This window comes from Phalangium opilio, unplaced genomic scaffold (genome assembly GCF_054372755.1).
Source record: "Phalangium opilio isolate 3A_F unplaced genomic scaffold, DU_Popi_V2 ptg000724l_1, whole genome shotgun sequence".
Classification (NCBI taxonomy): domain Eukaryota; kingdom Metazoa; phylum Arthropoda; class Arachnida; order Opiliones; family Phalangiidae; genus Phalangium; species Phalangium opilio.
The window spans coordinates 1-7,500 of NW_028324252.1; the positions used below are offsets into that span (position 1 = coordinate 1).

The 7,500-nt window shown below is 40.1% G+C and overlaps 1 non-coding gene across 1 annotated transcript; it reads right to left on the minus strand.

Annotated features, from left to right (window-relative positions):
• Positions 1 to 545: 545 nt before the first annotated feature.
• LOC149588028 (small subunit ribosomal RNA) lies at positions 546 to 2,334 on the minus strand. Its single transcript, XR_016380164.1, has one exon. It is a non-coding gene; the product is annotated as a small subunit ribosomal RNA (ribosomal RNA).
• Between the last annotated feature and the right edge of the window lie 5,166 nt (positions 2,335 to 7,500).

The following is a 7,500-nucleotide window of genomic DNA, read 5'->3' on the forward strand; positions in this document are numbered from 1 at the left end:
AAGGGTAAACTCCCGAAAATGGAATCGATCGAGCTGCCGCGGAGTTGAATTCCGCGGCCCGAGCCCTCTATCTTCCATGCGCTCAGACACGAAAGATTCCACACTCGAGCAGTCTGGTCCGCCGAGATTTTTTTCATTCCACCGGAGAGCGATTTCTACCCGTCGCGACCCGTTCAACGGCAATCACGAAGCGACAAAGCCAGCCAGGGACTTTCGAAGGGAGCACCACGAGGGTGAATCCAAACTTCGGTCTGTACACCCGTTAATCACTCGTCGACGCCGTAAGAGAAGTTTACGGCGCCGCTCGTGTCGTGAAGGCACTGCTATGTCGCGAACGAAATCGCATCGTCGGTAGGTCGTGAACGGATTTACCGTCGTTCTCTTGCCAGTGGGGGTATCGGGTAAAGAACGCGACGAAACGTTCTTTACGACGACGAAACCCTTCTTCCTAAGAAGATTAAAAAATTTTGAAAAGTTTTTTCGCCGAGTAACTCGTACCCATAGAATGGCGCCGGTTAAACCTTTTCGGAACCGCAATTTTTCGATAATGATCCTTCCGCAGGTTCACCTACGGAAACCTTGTTACGACTTTTACTTCCTCTAAATGATCAAGTTTGGTCATCTTTCCGGTACGTCGGTGCGACCCGAAAGCCGCTCCGAGCACCAGTCCGAAGACCTCACTAAATCATTCAATCGGTAGTAGCGACGGGCGGTGTGTACAAAGGGCAGGGACGTAATCAACACGAGCTTATGACTCGCGCTTACTGGGAATTCCTCGTTCAAGGGGGACAATTACAAGCCCCTATCCCTATCACGAAGGAGGTTCATCGGGTTACCCAGTCCTGCCGGACAGGGGTAAACACACGCTGATTCCTTCAGTGTAGCGCGCGTGCGGCCCCGGACATCTAAGGGCATCACAGACCTGTTATTGCTCTGTTTCGTGCGGCTAAACGCCGCTTGTCCCTCTAAGAAGGAAGACCGACACAATTGATCGGTCGCCTATTTAGTAGGCTAGAGTCTCGTTCGTTATCGGAATTAACCAGACAAATCGCTCCACCAACTAAGAACGGCCATGCACCACCACCCACCGAATCAAGAAAGAGCTCTTAATCTGTCAATCCTTCCGGTGTCCGGGCCGGGTAAGTTTTCCCGTGTTGAGTCAAATTAAGCCGCAGGCTCCACTCCTGGTGGTGCCCTTCCGTCAATTCCTTTAAGTTTCAGCTTTGCAACCATACTTCCCCCGGAACCCACAAACTTTGGTTTCCCGGAAGCTGCCCGCCGAGTCAATTGAGTAACTCAGGCGGATCGCTGGTTGGCATCGTTTATGGTTAGAACTAGGGCGGTATCTGATCGCCTTCGAACCTCTAACTTTCGTTCTTGATTAATGAAAACATTCTTGGCAAATGCTTTCGCTGTAGTTCGTCTTGCGACGGTCCAAGAATTTCACCTCTAGCGTCGCAATACGAATGCCCCCGTCTGTCCCTTTTAATCATTACCTCGTGTTCCGAAAACCAACACAATAGAACTCGAAGTCCTCTTTCATTATTCCATGCACCATTATTCAGGCGGGACGCCTGCTTTGAGCACTCCAATTTTTTCAAAGTAAACGTGTCGGGCACCTACGACACTCAATGAAGAGCACCGAAGGAAAACCGACAGGATGTTCAGGCCAGGCAGTAACCACCGGAGCGGACCGCCTGTCTGGAACTGAGATTCAACTACGAGCTTTTTAACCGCAACAACTTTAATATACGCTATTGGAGCTGGAATTACCGCGGCTGCTGGCACCAGACTTGCCCTCCAATGGATCCTCGTTAAAGGATTTAGAGTGTACTCATTCCAATTACGGGGCCTCAAAAGAGTCCCGTATTGTTATTTTTCGTCACTACCTCCCCGTGCCGGGAGTGGGTAATTTGCGCGCCTGCTGCCTTCCTTGGATGTGGTAGCCGTTTCTCAGGCTCCCTCTCCGGAATCGAACCCTGATTCCCCGTTACCCGTTACGACCATGGTAGGCGCGTAGCCTACCATCGAAAGTTGATAAGGCAGACACTTGAAAGAAACATCGCCGATACGAGATCGTGCGATTTGCCCAAAGTTATCCAGAGTCGCCATGGTAAGCGGGCCGAAGCCCGATTGGTCTTGGTCTAATAAAAGCGCCCCTTCCCTAAGGTCGGGGCTCTGCTGCATGTATTAGCTCTAGAATTACCACAGTTATCCAAGTAAAAAAGTACGATCTAAGAAACCATAACTGATTAATAAAATCTGTCATTGTAGACAAAGACTGGAAAGTGTAAAAGATAAGGTTTGAAAATGAACTGCCTGAAGTAACAGATATTAAAATTTTCACTTTTGAAGACATCATTATAAAACATCAATTATTTTAAAAAATTCTTATCTTACTTTTTTTCACCAAAATTACTTCGGGAAAGTATTTTAAAAAGGAACATGCGCGTTATTTTAAAAATACTACGGCTTTACATTTTATTTTTTATCAAAAATTTAAAATTAGGTAGAAAATTGACCCTATATCGTGAGAAAATCGTTGAGAGCTTACAAAATATAAACCGTATTAAAACTTTACAAAACATATTCTTAAATTGTAAAGCTTTCAAAGTATTAAATATTAACGTGCTGTGTTGCTCTCAAAGATCACGATCAATCTACAGATCTTTTCGACACTAATAACTAAATCACAAAGAAAAGGCCTATATTATTTTCCGCTACGCAATATTTTCAATTTCAAAATATAAAAATTTAAACTCTTCAAGAGAAATCTTTTCAGATATCCAAGCATTTGAATCTCCCAGAATCAAATGTTAGTTGAAAGTAAAACCAGTACCAAGCTAATATCCCTTAAACCCTTCTAGGTGACAACTACTATTGAGGACAAAATACTTGGTAAATATTGCTGAAAAATATTTTGGGAAAATGAAATTTTGGTGAAAAAAAGTAAGATAAGAATTTTTTAAAATAATTGATGTTTTATAATGATGTCTTCAAAAGTGAAAATTTTAATATCTGTTACTTCAGGCAGTTCATTTTCAAACCTTATCTTTTACACTTTCCAGTCTTTGTCTACAATGACAGATTTTATTAATATCTGTCACTTCAGTCTTCATATTAATTAAAATTCTTTAGAAAATATGGGAGAAAAAGTCCTAGGCCGTTGCGCGTCCATCGGTAATCTAGCTTAAATACCAGCCGTCGGTAATACGGCTAAACTACCAGTCGTCGGTAATGCGGCTAAATTACCAGTCGTCGGTAATCTAGCTTAATTACCGGTCGTCGGTAATCTAGCTTAAATACCAGCCGTCGGTAATACGGCTAAATTACCAGTCGTCGGTAATCTAGCTTAATAACCAGTCGTCGGTAATCTAGCTTAATTACCAGTCGTCGGTAATCTAGCTTAATTACCAGTCGTCGGTAATCTAGCTTAATTACCAGTCGTCGGTAATCTAGCTTAATTACCAGTCGTCGGTAATCTAGCTTAATTACCAGTCGTCGGTAATCTAGCTTAATTACCAGTCCTCGGTAATATAGCTTAATTACCGGTCGTCGTTAATCTAGCTTAATTACCGGTCGTCGGTAATCTAGCTTAATTACCGGTCGTCGGTAATCTAGCTTAATTACCGGTCGTCGTCGGTAATCTAGCTTAATTACCGGTCGTCGTCGGTAATCTAGCTTAATTACCGATCGTCGGTAATCTAGCTTAATTACCGGTCGTCGGTAATCTAGCTTAATTACCGGTCGTCGGTAATCTAGCTTAATTACCGGTCGTCGGTAATCTAGCTTAATTACCGGTCGTCGTCGGTAATCTAGCTTAATTACCGATCGTCGGTAATCTAGCTTAATTACCGATCGTCGGTAATCTAGCTTAATTACCGGTCGTCGTTAGTCTAGCTTAATTACCGGTCGTCGGTAATCTAGCTTAATTACCGGTCGTCGGTAATCTAGCTTAATTACCGGTCGTCGGTAATCTAGCTTAATTACCGGTCGTCGGTAATCTAGCTTAATTACCGATCGTCGTTAATCTAGCTTAATTACCGATCGTCGGTAATCTAGCTTAATTACCGGTCGTCGGTAATCTAGCTTAATAACCGGTCGTCGGTAATCTAGCTTAATTACCGATCGTCGGTAATCTAGCTTAATTACCGGTCGTCGGTAATCTAGCTTAATAACCGGTCGTCGGTAATCTAGCTTAATTACCGATCGTCGGTAATCTAGCTTAATTACCGGTCGTCGGTAATCTAGCTTAATTACCGGTCGTCGGTAATCTAGCTTAATTACCGGTCGTCGGTAATCTAGCTTAATTACCGGTCGTCGGTAATCTAGCTTAATTACCGGTCGTCGGTAATCTAGCTTAATTACCGGTCGTCGGTAATCTAGCTTAATTACCGGTCGTCGGTAATCTAGCTTAATTACCGATCGTCGGTAATCTAGCTTAATTACCGGTCGTCGGTAATCTAGCTTAATTACCGGTCGTCGGTAATCTAGCTTAATTACCGGTCGTCGGTAATCTAGCTTAATTACCGGTCGTCGGTAATCTAGGTTAATTACCGGTCGTCGGTAATCTAGCTTAATTACCGGTCGTCGGTAATCTAGCTTAATTACCATTCGTCTGTAATGTAGCTTAATTACCGGTCGTCGGTAATCTAGCTTAATTACCATTCGTCTGTAATGTAGCTTAATTACCAGCCGTCGGTAATCTAGCTTAATTACCAGCCGTCGGTAATCTACCTTAATTACCAGCCGTCGGTAATCTACCTTAATTACCAGCCGTCGGTAATCTACCTTAATTACCAGCCGTCGGTAATCTGGCTTAATTACCAGTCGTCGGTAATCTAGCTTAATTACCATTCGTCGGTAATGTAGCTTAATTACCATTCGTCGGTAATCTAGCTTAATTACCAGTCGTCGGTAATCTAGCTTAATTACCAGTCGTCGGTAATCTGGTTTAATTACCATTCGTCGGTAATCTGAATTAATTACCAGTCGTCGGTAATCTGGTTTAATTACCAGTCGTCGGTAATCTAGTTTAATTACCCTTAATTGGTAATCTAGATTAATTACCCTTAATTGGTAATCTAGATTAATTACCCTTAATTGGTAATCTAGATTAATTACCCTTAATTGGTAATCTAGATTTATCACCCTTAATTGGTAATCTAGATTAATTACCCTTAATTGGTAATCTAGATTAATTACCCTTAATTTGTAATCTAGATTAATTACCCTTAATTGGTAATCTAGATTAATTACCCTTAATTGGTAATCTAGATTAATTACCCTTAATTGGTAATCTAGATTAATTACCCTTAATTAGTAATCTAGATTAATTACCCTTAATTGGTAATCTAGATTAATTACCCTTAATTGGTAATCTAGATTAATTACCCTTAATTGGTAATCTAGATTAATTACCCTTAATTGGTAATCTAGATTAATTACCCTTAATTGGTAATCTAGATTAATTACCCTTAATTGGTAATCTAGATTAATTACCCTTAATTGGTAATCTAGATTAATTACCCTTAATTGATAATCTAGATTAATTGCCCTTAATTGATAATTTAATTAGTAACCCTTAATTGGTAATTTAATTAGTAACCCTTAATTGGTAATTTAATTAGTAACCCTTAATTGGTAATTTAATTAGTAACCCTTAATTGGTAATTTAATTAGTAACCCTTAATTGGTAATTTAATTAGTAACCATTAATTCGTAATTTAATTAGTAACCATTAATTCGTAATTTAATTAGTAACCATTAATTCGTAATTTAATTAGTAACCATTAATTCGTAATCTAGTTTAATAACCTCTAATTGGTAGTCTAGTTTAATTAACTCTAATTGATAATTTATTTTAAGAACGTTTAATTGGTAAACTACTTTAATTATTTAAATTCGTAATCTAGTTTTTTTATCTTTAATTGGGAGTCTAGTTTAATTATCTTTAATTGGGAGTCTAGTTTAATTATCTTTTATTGGTAATCCAGAATAATTAGCAGGGAAAAGTTAAAATGTCCATTAAGCTAGTTTGAATTTGACTATATCCGCGACAATTTAGACCCGTGTGTTTTGATGGCGTCGCTGTAGCGGCCGCGTCAACGTCACTGCAGCAATATTAAAGCCGTCTTATCTCACTATCGATAGGCCATTCCAACCAAAAGGCATTAAGAAGAAACAATCGGATTATTATGAGGCAACTATACGTTAAAAAAGGCCAACATTGGTCTCGCTGATATTTCCTAATAAAACAGTGTATAAATGCTAAAATATCGCAGATTGGGGTAGTTTTTAAAATTTAAAATTAAACATACTTAAAATTAATTTTTCTCAAAAACCTTAAAAATGGTCCTAGAAAAAGGTTTAAATTTTGATATAAAACCGTTCCCAAACACAACAAACGAATATTTCATGTCAAAAAGGTGGCCACAAAATGGCTAAATTTGAAAAAAACTCCATGTTATTTCTATGGGAAAATTTAACTTTTTCACCAAAAGGGCTGATTAATTTTATGGAAATGAAAACCACCCTTAGCAACTTTATTTTTCATACAATAAACTAATGGGTGGATCTTCTTGAAATTTTAACCACATATTGAGGGCCCGAATTGTAGTTCTGTGGAATTTTTTCAAAGCAGTTAATACGATACAAAAAAAGTTATAACCAATCAAAAAACCATCCTTATACATTAAAGTCGGTATGAGGTCTTATCTAAGAGAGCTATCGCTCTCCTAGAATTTAATGAGCCATTCGCGGTTTCACCTTATTTCGGCATGTACTTAGACATGCATGGCTTAGTCTTTGAGACAAGCATATGACTACTGGCAGGATCAACCAGGTAACAACGAATAACGTTGCCGTCAGTTGACGCCAGTCCCGGGCTACGACCGGCCCGATTAAGGACCGTCGAGCCGGGTTAAAGGCGTCGTAGAACCGCCGCTTGAAGCGGACGGCTCCAACTTTATCGACGTTAAAAACGAGAAGCCGAACCCTTTCGGGAACGGTTTTCTTCGCTTCTGTTTCTCGATTCATTCACCCGAGGCGATATATTTCAATCGCCGTGTTCGAGCGTGAACGCTGAGGTACTTGGATTATTGCCCTTTACGAGACAAACTCACCATCGAATAGCAATTATTACCAGTTGGCCCACCAACGTCGCACCTCCGTTACGAGGACGATCTGGGACTAGCTGATAAAATTATCGCTTCGATCGACGGCCGAAAGTCGGCTAGACTTTCGTACCCGCCAGAAGCAACGGGACACGTGACGTTTTTCTTTGCCTTTCAATTATCACAAATTGATGCTTGAAATTGTAGAGACAATTTGCATCAATTGATGATTTAAATTGAAACACAAAACGAACACGCTCCACAATAGTAGTGTGGAACATAAGTATTAGGGAAAACTTACCAGTTCGGGAATTTTAAAATTTTTAACATGCATGTTTCCCGAAGCCCGTTAAAAACTTGAACTCACTAACGATGAAAAAATTTA